General features: G+C 41.9%; 2 protein-coding genes across 2 annotated transcripts in view; one reads left to right on the plus strand and one right to left on the minus strand.

Annotated features, from left to right (window-relative positions):
* CUNH16orf96 (chromosome unknown C16orf96 homolog) overlaps positions 1 to 8 on the minus strand; it is a 48,138-nt gene extending 48,130 nt beyond the window's left edge. Inside the window, exon 1 of the mRNA XM_077449588.1 lies at positions 1 to 8. This exon is cut by the window's left edge and continues 162 nt beyond it. The gene's annotated coding sequence lies outside the window, so the exon portion shown is untranslated.
* Positions 9 to 4,577: 4,569 nt separating this feature from the next.
* CDIP1 (cell death inducing p53 target 1) overlaps positions 4,578 to 13,307 on the plus strand; it is a 33,265-nt gene continuing 24,535 nt past the window's right edge. The window contains 1 exon segment of the mRNA XM_077449590.1: positions 4,578 to 4,652. The gene's annotated coding sequence lies outside the window, so the exon portion shown is untranslated.

Here is a 13,307-nt window from a genome sequence, read left to right on the forward strand (position 1 = left end):
TTTTCGATGGTTGCTAGGAGACGGAGGAACGCCTAGTAATGTGCAGAGGACACTTCTGTCTGTGTTTGTGTCCCTGTTGCTACCTCTCCTTCTGGTAACTTAACCCCCCGCCTGCCTGAGCGGCCTCCATCCATGGTCTCCTCTGTATTCATCACATCACCTCCAGCAGGAGAGTGACTAAGAATGTTCCATCAACACTGACACTCTAACATCTCCTCCATTGTGTCTGATACCAGGGACAGGGGGCAAAGATGGCCCCAGGGATGCTACATTGTCTATCAGATGGTGATGATGGATAGAGAGAGAAAGAAAGAATTAAAGAATTAGATAGATAGATAGATAGATAGATAGATAGATAGATAGATAGATAGATAGATAGATAGATAGATAGATAGATATTGGAGACCCGCTACATTATCTATATCAGATGGTGATGATGGATAGAGAAAGAAAGAAAGAAAGAAAGAAAGAAAGAAAGAAAGAAAGAAAGAAAGAAAGAAAGAAAGAAAGAAAGAAAGAAAGAAAAATAGATAGATAATAGAAAGATAGACATTAACTATCAGATGGTAATGAAAGAAAGAAAGAAAGAAAGAAAGAGAAAGAAAGAAAGAAAGAAAGAACGAAAGACAGATAAAAGATGGAAAAAAAGAAAAGAATGAATTAATTAGAAACGCGGATGAAAGAAAAAAAGAAAGGAAGAATTAGATAGATAATTGATAGATAGATGATACTGGGGATCTGGGACCCACTACATTATCTATCAGATGGTGATGAAAGAAAGAAAAAAGAAAGAAAGATAAAAGAAAGTAGAAAAGCAAAGAATGAATGAATTAGAAACAAAGATGAAAGAAAAAAAAGAAAGGATGAATTAGATAGATAGATGAAAGAAAGAATGAATGAATGAATTAGATACATAGATAGAAGAGATAAAGAGAGAAAGAAAGAAAGAAAGAAAGAAAGAAAGAAAGAAAGAAAGAAAAAAAATGAATGAATTAGAAACATGGATGAAAGAAAAAAAAAGGATGAATTAGATAGATATATGAAAGAATGAATGAATGAATTCGATAGATGAAAGAAATAAACATAAAAAAAGAAAGAATTAGATAGATAGATAGATAGATAGATAGATAGATAGGAAAAAAGAAAGGATGAATTATATAAACAGATAAAAGAAAGAAAGAAAGAATAGATAGATAATAGACAGAACGATAGATAGATAGAAAAAATAAAAAAAAGAATGAATTAATTAGATAAATGGATAAAAGAAAGAATGAATTAGAGAGATAGCAAAAAAGGAAAAATGATCTGGTGCCACCTAATGACACATCTCCATCCCTAAATACAACAACAAAAACGGGGAAATTCTGCCCTGGGACTGTAAATAAGATGAGAACATAAAGGTCAAAGAATGTAACAAAAGTAAAGATCTTGAATTTATTACAAGTATGATGTAGTAATCATACACAATATACACAGGCATGGATGTCAAGCCGATTAGGTAATACACATGATACAAAGATGTTTAAAAATATACACGTATGTTATAGCGGCCCATATAAAATTGTACATAGCATCTTAAGACTCAACGCGTTTCACAAGGCACAACTCGCTTCCTCGGGAGTGGATGCATATTAGATGTGTCTAAAATTAGAGCATGTCAATTTAAAGAGGAACCCTGAGGCCGCGTACACACGCGGGGACTGTTCGCCCAACTTTGTCCGTCAAACAGTTTCGGCAAACAGTCCGCTCAAAATTAGCATGGACGGACATGGCCACACACGACGAACGAACAGTTTGCTGAAACCGTGCGCGATGACGTGAACGGCATGTACGACGGGACGAAAAATACGACGTCCTATACACTGCATTATAACTTTCGGCGTGTAAATCCTTTCTGAGCATGCGCGGAACTTAGTTTGTCGAACAAGCCTACACACGAGGGAACTGTTCGCTGAAACAAAGTTTCAGCGGACAGTTTTTCGGAAATTCCGAAAAACCTTGTTCAGCGGACTGTTCGCTGAAACTGTCCGCTGAAAGCCCACACACGGGCGGACTGTCCGCCGAAACACTGTTCAGCGGACAAAGTTGGCCGAACAGTCCCCGCGTGTGTACGCGGCCTGATGGGTTTTAATTCCTTTTTTGTTCCCTGCAAAGTAAAAGTATTCAGACAGCAATAAAAACCTGACAGAGGTTCTAATCCATCTACAGTCTACACAAAGTGGGGGAAAAATAGTTTTTTGGCTTCAAGACATACTTTAAAGAAGAATTCCAGGTGTGCCAATCTTTACACAGTTATATCAGTCCAGCTTGGACCAATGTAACTATGTACATTATCTCACAAAACTGAGTACACCCTCACATTTTTGTGAATATAAGTAGTGTGTGTACAGCTTGTATAACAATGTCAATTTTCTGTCCCCTCGACTTAACTCATTACACAGCCAATAGAGCCCTTTCACACTGCACTGCCTAGGGCGTCAGCGGTAAAGAAGCGTTATTTTTAACGCTGTTTTACCATCGTTTTAGCGGCGCTATTTGCCCGCTAGCGGGGCAGTTTTAATCCCCCCCGCTAGTGACCGAAAAGGGGTTAAATCCGCCCACAAACCGCAGCCGGAGCGGCGTTTTGCCGGCGGTGTCGCAGCGCTGCCCCATTGATTTCAATGGGGATCAGCGGTGGAGGAGTGGTGAGTTCCCTGCTCCTTCTCCGCTCCAAAGAAGCTGCTGGCAGGACTTTTTCTGACTCCCTGCCAGCGCACCGCTTCAGTGTGAAAGCCCTCAGGCTTCCACACTGGAGTGAATGGAGCCGCTTTTTTCAGGTGCTATGCAGGTGCTATTTTTAGCACTGTAGCGTCTGAAAAACGCCGGCAGTGTGAATAGGGTCTTAATGTCTAAAATGCTGGCAACAAAAGTGAGTACACCCCTCAGTGAAAATGTCCAAATTGGGCCCAATTAGCCATTTTCCCTCCCCAGTGTCATGTGACTCGTTAGTGTTACAAGGTCTCAGGTGTGAATGGAGAGCAGGTGTGTTAAATTTGGTGTTATCTCTCTTACTCTCTCATGCTGGTCACTGGAAGTTCAACATGGTACCTCATGGCAAAGAACTCTCTGAGGATCTGAAAAAAATAATTTTTGCTCTACATAAAGATGGCCTAGGCTATAAAAAGATTGCCAAGACCCTGAAACTGAGTTGCAGCACGGTGGCCAAGACCATAAAGCAGTTTAGACATATGAGTGCTGCCAGCATTGCTGCAGAGGTTGAAGGGGTCAGCCTGTCAGTGCTCAGACCATACACCGCACACTGCATCAAATTGGTCTGCATGGCTGTCATCCCAGAAGGAAGCCTCTTCTGAAGATGATGCCTGCAAAAAAGTTTGCTGAAGACAAGCAGACTAAGGACATGGATTACTGGAACCATATCCTGTGTTCTGATGAGACCAGGATAAACGTATTTGGTGTCAGATGGTGTCAAGTGTGTGTGGCGGCAACCAGGTGAGGAGTACAAAGACAAGTGTGTCTTGTCTACAGTCAAGCATGGTGGTGGGAGTGGCATGGTCTGAGGCTGCATGAGTCCTGCCGGCACTGGGGAGCTACAGTTCATTGAGGGAACCATGAATGCCAACATTTACTGTGACATACTGAAGCAGAGCATGATCCCCTCCCTTCGGAAACTGGGCTGCAGGGCAGTATTCCAACATGATAACCACCCCAAACACACCTCCAAGAGGAGTGTACTCACTTTTGTGAGATACTGTATACACCATACCTGGCCAATCTTCCAAGAAGCTGGAAACTACTGATGTAGATACCATTACTCCAGTGATCACTGCTAGCTTCTGACTGATTGGACAAGGTGGAAAGCTGAGCAGTGACATCACAATCTCCACATCACCCAATCAGAAAACGCTTTGCATTCATTGAGAAAATGTGAAGCGTTCTCTGAATGTGGCGCGGTGACCTCCAGTGTCCACAATGTATCAGGCTGGCCGATCAGCGCAAATAATAATAATAATAATAATAATAATACTATTGTATAGAAATGTACTAATAATAATAATAATGTACTACTACTACTTATTAATATCTGTATACATTATTATTATAAGAGTAACAATGTATGTATAATAATAATAATGTATGTATAATAATCATACAATAATGTATTATAATATTAATAATAATGTATATTAATAATATTAATAATAATAATGTATATTAATAATATTAATAATAATAATGTATATTAATAATGTATACAAATAATATATTTTATAATCATCTTTTTTTTTGTCTATGTCCTAAACAAGCACACACCATCCAAACGTCGCCTAAATTACAAAAAATTCAACATATTACTAAAAGAATGCAGCACAAATCTTTCCCTCAACACAGATCTCCAAAGCTCTTGATGACGCTATTGTGTCATAAACCGAGTTTAGCCAGATCAGCCCAGTGTCACCTACACACACCGAACAATAAAGTTACATCCTCTTGAATCCCATCTCCTAGCGAATGGGCAAGTGCGCAAGAGAGCGAGCGAGAGGAAGTGCGCGCGTCGCCTGCTGGGAGGTGTGGCGTGCGCAGTTCGGGGCGGGGACTACAGCTCCCAGGGTGCCGTGCGAGGAGTAAACAGGAGCAGAGAGGAGAGGTGTGAGGTGAGTGCAGGGAACCCCTTGTGTGAGGGGCGGGGTCATGGTGTGTGTTGGGGATGATCCTGGGGTCACTGGGGGTGCCTGAGAGCACCATAGAGGGGAGAAGGATATCCCGGCCGTTCGGTATTTGTTATATACAGCATCTCGTCTCTATGGCACTGGGGGGACCTAACTGCAAGCAGAGGAGGGAGGGGGCTCCATATTATGTGTATACATTACTACATCATATATATGTATAATAACGTAATGTATTCATACAATAACATTGGAGGGTCCTGCTAGGGGCACCGTATTATATGTATACTTTACTGTTTGTGTGTGTATATATATATATGTGTGTGTGTGTGTGTGTGTGTGTGTGTATATATATATATATATATATATATATATATATATATATGAGAGATCTCTCCTCCTGACTGTATAATATGGGGGGACTTCACACTATATATAATAATATATCATATATATATGGAACCTGGGAGGTGCATCATATTAAATGTATAATATATATAAAATCCGCTACGACATCCTATTGTATGTATACTATAACTTATAGAGTGCATGGGGGGGTGGGGGTCTTGGGGCACCATATTATATATACAATACTATATCATATATTATACATTTAATACAGTACCTCCCCTATACCTGCTGGGAGATCCCCGCCAGTGTTGTGTTGTGTGTGTGTGTGTGTGTGTGTGTTTTTTTTTTGTGTTTATATATATATATATGTGTGTGTGTGTGTGTGTGTGTGTGTGTGTGTGTGTGTGTGTGTGTGTGTTTTTTTTTTTTTTTGTGTTTATAGATATATATATATACACACACACACATACAATCTCTATCTCTATCCTCCTCCATATCATACATTCAAGCTGCCCCCCTTGTCATATATCTCAACACTGGGTGGGGGATCTCCCTGTAAGTGAGGGGGGGGGGTACCATTTTAAATGTATACTCAAAAATAAATAAAAATATTATAATGGGGATGCACCAATACCATATTTATTTTTTACTATGAGAACTGATGATTTTTTTTTCTTTTTTGCACCAATACCTACCGTGTAGGTATTGTTTTGTTTTCACTTCACCTGTAAGCAATTGTACAAAACATTGAAAAGTCATTTACAAGTTTTAATAAATAGATTTTTTATTTATTTTGCGCTCTTTCAATGTGAAATGTGTAAATGTATGTTAATATATATGTGTAAATATATTCACTGACAAAGCAAAAAAAAGAAAAATGTTTTTATTGTTTAGAAAATAGACATGAATAGCAAAAAAAAAAAAAAAAAAAAAAAAAAAAAAGAGCAGGAAAATAATTAAGTGGAGGAGAATAGGGAGTTTGATTAAAGTAAATTAAGGGTTGTTAAGGGGTTAAACAGAGGAAGGTTTGTTTGCAGATGAAGAAACAGATTAAAAAAGAAACAATGTTTCTTTTTATTTTGTGTTTCAGCAGCTGAGCAATGTTGTTAATAAACATTGCGGCTGATTTTTTTTTTTTTTTTTTTTTTTTTTGACGGCTCCAATTACCGGACTTCTTTAAAGTGGTTGTAAACCCTTACAACACAGGTAAGCCTAGATTAAGGCTTACCTGTAGGTCCAAGAAATATCTCCTAAACCTACACGGTTTAGGAGATATTTGCCGAAAGACAGGCACCGCTGTCTACGGCGCATGCGGTCAATGGTGATATGCTGCGAGGGGGTCCCATTATAATAATACATATAAAAGAAATGCCATAATGAGATCCAATAACATGGGAACTTTGTATCAGAATGTATAATAATCCTCTCCCTCTCCCGTATTCTACAATGGTCTCCAGTGCAGGGACTGGAATATTCTCTGTTCTCTTCTGGTCACCACATATGTCTGTATCTGTTATTATAATCCAAGTCTGATCTGTGGTTGTATTATTTTTTAAATACTTTTAGTTGTTAGTGTAATGAATACTTTTATCATGTCGCTGTGTAGTGGAGCACAGTCTGTTGCTACAACATAAAGATGACCCAATAATATCCCTCAATCAGGTTAGTTTTCACTTTTTTTTTTTTTTTTTTTAAATTAGCGCAGATGTTTCAAAATGCAGTCACCCACCCTGACCAATCAGCTTTCACCTTTTTATTAGTATAAAGCAGTCAGAATTATGCTGATTGGCTGCCCTGACACTCTGCACTTTACCTTGTTAAATAGTTATCATTTCACACATCATAATAATTAGTATTACCGGTATAAGTCAGTTGTATCAGTTTCTCTTGTCATACACTCTTATCTGTGAGCCCGATCTCTCTCGTTGGTTTGTATTATAACCGTACTGTCTGCCCTCATGTTGTAAAGCAACTGTTGGCGAAATATAAATCCGATTCATAATAATAATAATATTTAACATGTCAGATTTCTTTAACATCACTGCTGGTGATCCTACAATGAAGGTCCTTGTCCATGCACTTCCTGTTATAGGGTGACCACGTTGTCCCTGTCCTTTAGTTGTGATGCTGCATTGTCATACATTCTTATAGTGGAGTCTGCACGTGGCCATTTAAAGCGATTATTAAAGTCCCTTTTTAAAAAAAAAAAAAAAAAAACATGTTCTACTTACCTGCTCTGTGAAGTGGTTTTGCACAGAGCAGCCCAGATCCTCCTCTTCTCGAGCTTCTGGCTCCTGCCGGGTGCCCCCGCAGCGAGCAGCTTGCTGTGGGGGCACACAAGCAGGCGTAATCCCGAGCTGCTGCTCTGTGTGTCCATTCACACACACACACAACCATGGCTCGGCCCTGCCCCCTCTGTCTCTTGATTGGTTCACTGGCTGTGATTGACAGCAGTGGGGGAGCTACTCGGGAGTGTGAGTTCCCGGAGAGATAGGGCTCTCATGGACATTGCTGGATAGAGGGGGCGCAGGTTAGTTTTGGTACGGGGGGGGGGGGCTGCTGCACACAGGTCTTGTTTTTACCTTCATGCATAGAATGCATGAAGGTAAAAAATCTTGTGCTTTTACAACCACTTTAAAATATAACTAAAGGCAATAATTTGTTAGTTTTGGATAGATTGGTGAGGGATTAGAAGGTTTGTCAGGTTTTTATTGCTGTCTGTGCCCCCCCATTGGAGAGATTCGCCCCCTCTGTTCTGCTTACTATTATCATTGAGCGTAAAAGAAAATCACAAATTTTGGGTTGCCCCCCACAAAAAATAGGGAAATCTTCCAATGGGGTCACTAGTTCTGGTGACCTGGGGCGGGGGGGGGGGGGGGGTCCCCAAGGAATCTCCCTCATTTGCAGGGATTTCCTTTCACTTCCTGTTTGGCTATGGAACAGGAAGTGAAGGTAAATCTTCGCAATGGGACACAGGTGGTGAAAAAGGTTATACCCCTCCCTTACTCTATCCGTTTAAATAGTTCAGAACACTTGGGAGCGGGAAGAATCAGCAGTCGAATGACCCCCCCCACCCCCATAACAAAGATCACATGATTGGAAACCAGTCATACTGGCTACCTATCTAAGCCCCAGGCCGAGAGCTGTGGCACCTTGGTATTTGTGCACGCTGTCAGCACATAACCATTGGGGTTGATTTACTAAAGGCAAATAGGCTGTGCACTTTGCAAAATGCATTTGCTCCAGAGCTTAGAAAAGAAGTCTGACAACTTCCATCATCCAACAGGTAAATGCTGTTTTTTTTCCCTTCAATCTTCCTTGCATGTGATTGGGTATTCTTTGCAAAGTGAAGCCTCACCTCATTTACTAAGCTCTGAAGCACCTGCACCCCCCCCCCCCCGTGTCACATATTTCCAGTTTCCATTTAAAGCGGAGTTCCGCCCAAATATAGATCTTCCGTACATTTTCTCACTACCCCCATCCCACCCCCCGTCCGATGCCACAATTTGCACCTTTCGGGGGGGACAGGATACCTGTCTTTGACAGGTATTCTGTTCCCACTTCCGGGAGTCTGGGCCACGGCCCGTGACATCACCGCGGGGCTCCCTCCTCCTCCCCTCCCTGTGGCCGGGCCAGTAGGAGAGAGGAGCAGGGCCTCGCGCATGCGCAGTAGGGTTCCCGGCGTGAAGCCACAAGGCTACACTGCCAGGCACACCTTACCCGCAATGGCGGCGGCAGCACCCGACAGCTGCCGGTGCCGATATCGCTGGACTCAGGACAGGTAAGTGTCTGATTTGTTTTATTTTATTGTTATTTTTTTGGGCAGAACACTACGTTAAAGCCTGCCCTTTTGCCACCGTGTTGGGCAGTCATAAAGGTGATAAATCTATATATTACACAGGCCTGGTCCACTGTTTTCACCATCAGGAAACCCGCTATGGTGCCCTGTCATTATTACTGGAGTGTATGTAGACAGCAAGTGACTGCAGGAGATCAGCAGCACTGAGACGTTAAAAATAATAGTGTTTTCTAATAGATTTTATTTTCATTTTTATGCATTTTAATGATTTTATTTTTCAGCACAGACTATTTTAGTTATTTTTTTTGTGTTTGTTTTGTTTTTTCTCGAGTTAGGCAACCCAGGAGTTTTATTCTTTATTTATACAAATAGAAAACTAACTTGGCAATTGTTTACAATACACTGAGCTTTAGCAAACTAAATGTCATCCAGTTACCATTTAGATTTTTTTTTTTTTATACTCAGTCTAGCAGAATGTCTTTGGATTGAGGGATGAAATGAAAGCATATAAAGGAGAGGCATGCAAATAATTCCATTGGCTGGAAGTGAACCCAGATCCCCAGCGCTGCAAGCTTGCAGTAGGGAGCACTTTGTGCTGTCATTAGAATAAGTTACTCTCTCTATTATTTGTGAGACAATTTATTGTAAATGATTTCCCAGCTAGGGGTGAGGCCGGATCCATACACAACTACAGCCACTCCAATGTATAATTCAATAGCTGGGAGGTGATTGTAGATCCAGCCGTGCGGTGCCGGGTTCCCCTGTCCTTGGGGAAACTCCAGCACTGTCCCCGGCTCAGCTCACACCTGATTGTTCAGGTTAGTTTCACCTGAGTGAATGCGCACACAAAGCGCCGTTTGTTATTTGTACCCCCCCGGTGGCTGTCACCCCCTGTGACCACACCGCCCGGGCGAGACTTTACCGGTCTCAACTTGAGCTCTGTTTGCTGAACACTGCAGTGTTTGAGTAGGAAAGAAACGATGAGATACAGTGTCCTTGGTTTGCTTGTTTTTGAAACAAAGCCTGAAAGTGGCCATAGATGTGAGAAGTTTATGATGGCTTCAGGCAGCAAGTGACCTCAGACAGGAATGTGATTGGGTGGGACACTCAAGGATATATGATGTATACATAACTCTATACCGGCCTTTCTCAACTCTTACCCCAAGGGGAACCTTGAAATAGATTTCAGGAAATACCTGCTAAAATACATTCATTTGTGGTCAGTAGGAAGAATGCTCCTTACATTGGTGGTCAGTGGGAAGAATGCTCCTTACATTGGTGATCAGTGGGAAGAATGCCCCTTACATTAGTGATCAGTGGGAAGAATGCTCCTTACATTGGTGATCAGTGGGAAGAATGCTCCTTACATTGGTGATCAGTGGGAAGAATGCCCCTTACATTGGTGATCAGTGGGAAGAATGCTCCTTACATTGGTGATCAGTGGGAAGAATGCCCCTTACATTGGTGATCAGTGGGAAGAATGCCCCTTACATTGGTGATCAGTGGGAAGAATGCCCCGTACATTAGGGTTCAGTGGGGAGAATGCCCCTTACATTGGTGATCAGTGGGAAGAATGCCCCTTACATTGGTGATCAGTGGGAAGAATGCCCCTTACATTGGTGATCAGTGGGAAGAATGCCCCTTACATTGGTGATCAGTGGGGAGAATGCCCCTTACATTGGTGATCAGTGGGGAGAATGCCCCTTACATTGGGGTTCAGTGGGGAGAATGCCCCTTAAATTGGGGATCAGTGGGAAGAATGCCCCTTACATTGGGGATCAGTGGGAAGAATGCCCCTTACATTGGGGATCAGTGGGAAGAATGCCCCTTACAATTGGGGATCAGTGGGGAGAATGCCCCTTACATTGGGGATCAGTGGGGAGAATGCCCCTTACATTGGGTAACAGTGGGGAGAATGCCCCTTAGACCAGGGGTCTCAAACTGGCAGCCCTCTAGCTGTTGCGAAACTACAAGTCCCATCATGCCTCTGCCTGTTGAAGTCATGCTTGTAACTGTCAGTCTTGCAATGCCTTATGGGACTTGTAGTTTCTCAACAGCTGGGGGGCCACCAGTTTGAAACCCCTGCCTTAGTCTAAGTTCACAGTAGTCCTTCTGCTATATATATATATATATATATATATATATATATATATATATATATATATATATATTAGAAGGAGGAAACTGTTAAAAACAAAACCCTGCTAAAAACGCATGTACATGCCTTTTTCATGTGCTGGCAGTGAAATCTGTGCTTCCAAAAATGCGCCAGAAGCAGCAACCCTACCTTTTCAAAAAAAAAAATTTGCAGCGCAGTGTTCTATTCATACGAATGGGCACCTTAGAGATTAATGTGATTTCCATTCTTGTACATTGCAGTGCGCTGGCAGATGCTGCAGGACAAATAGGGCCTTGTGTTGGTGGTCAGTTGAAAGAATGCCCACACACACACACACACACACACACGGCATCTGCTATGCTTCATTAAAGCTTCAAAGAAGTACCACCGAAGCTTCACAGAAGCATCAAAAACACATGAAAAAAGCATGTTGAAGTGGTAGGCGCTTAAAGAGGAAGTAAACCCTGATGGGTTTACTTCCTCTTTGTCTCCCTGCAAAGGTAAAGCATAATGGACTACTATGCATCGCATAGTAGCCCATTATGTGTCACTTACCTGACACAGGAGCCAGCGATGTCACCGCTGTCCCCTGTAGCACGAATCGTCCATCTTCTTGCGGGTATCGCTGCGCCGGAGCAATGAAGACGCATGTGCACAGGAGCCGCCACTAACGGCATATCACATGCCGTAGACAGCGGTGCCTGTCTTTTTGTAAATATCTCCTAAACCGTGTAGGTTTGGGAGATATTGCTTGGACCTACAGGTAAGCCTTAATCTAGGCTTACCTGTAGGTCAAAGTGGTTTGTAAGGGTTTACAAGGGCTCATTTACACTTGCTTTGGCTATAAGGCTACGGACACGCTTGAACCACTTCAGCCTCAGAAGGATTTACCCCCTTCCTGACCAGAGCACTTTTTGCGATTCGGCACTGCGTCGCTTTAGCTGACAATTGCGTGGTCGTGTGACGTTGCACCCAAACAAAATTAACGTCCTTTTTTTTTTTCCCCCCCCACAAAGTTTTCTTTTGGTGGTATGTGATCACCTCAGTGTTTGTTTGTTTTTTTGTTTTTTGCGCTATAAACAAAAAAAGAGCGACAATTTTGAAAAAAAAAAAGCTATTTTTAAAAAACTTTTTGCTATAATAAAAATCACCCCCCCCCAAAAAAATAAATATATATATATACACAAACAAATTTCTTTCTCGGTTTAGGCCGATACGTATTCTTCTACATATTTTTGGTAAAAAAATTGGTTTGTGCAAAAGTTATAGCGTCTACAAAATAGGGGATAGATTTAAGGCATTTTTATTATTAATATCTTTTTTATTAGTAATGGCGGTGATCTGGGTTGTTTTTTTTTTATCGGGGCTGTGGCATTGTGGCAGACACATCGGACACTTGACACTATTTCGGGACCAATGTCATTTATACGGCAATCAGTGCTATAAAAATTAACTGATTACTGTGTAAATGACACTGGCAGGGAAGGGGTTAAACACTAGGTGGTGCTGTAGGGGTTAAGTGTGTCCTAGGGAGTGATTCTAACTGGGGGGGGGGGGGGGGATTGCCTCACTAGAACATGACAGATCACTGTTCAGGGATCAGTAGATCTGTCATGTTGCTAGGCAGAACAGGGAAATGCCTAGTTATGCCCCATACACACGATGAGATTATCGGACGAATGATCGTCCGTTTTTTATTGCATGCTAATCTCAGATCGAATCTGATGAGTTTACTAAAGTCACGAAAATTCCCGCACGACAGAAAAAAAATTCGGAAGTGATGTCATGTGTTGTAATGCATTTGTATTGCATTTTCGAACGATAGCTGTACTGATTAAACGAAAATCGTACGATCTGGCATCGTACGAAAAAAATTTCCGTGCATGTCCGATAGAATAATATCGGATGTACTGTCCTAATCGGCTCTCGAAAGCTCTGTACGAACGATCCGATTATCGTACGATCGCTTCGAAAGCGGTATTTTCCGTACGATTTTCGGATCGTGTGTACGGGGCATTAGGCATCTTCCCGTTCTGGTGCTCCGTGACATGATTGCGGGCCCCCGGCAGAAATGGAGTCTGTGAGACCTGCTGGCACAGTCACGGAGTATGCAGCGGGCGCCTACAATGCCACGATTTAAAGGGGACGTACCTGTACGCCCATTTGCCAAGCCGTGCCATTGTGCCAACGTATATTGTCGTGCGCTGGTTCACATGTGGTTAAAGATCTCTGAACGCCAGTCAAAGCTCCTGTCACTAAATAAAATGGTTAGCTTACAATCCTGTTTACACTTTGCTTTTTGCTTTTGGCTTTGTTTCAAAAATCATACCCCATTAGTTGTGCTTCAAAGCGTCTTCAAAGCCTCCATAGAAGT

This window comes from Lithobates pipiens, unplaced genomic scaffold (genome assembly GCF_037356315.1).
Source record: "Lithobates pipiens isolate NorthernLeopardFrog02 unplaced genomic scaffold, aLitPip1_a1.2 Scaffold_22, whole genome shotgun sequence".
Lineage (NCBI taxonomy): Eukaryota > Metazoa > Chordata > Amphibia > Anura > Ranidae > Lithobates > Lithobates pipiens.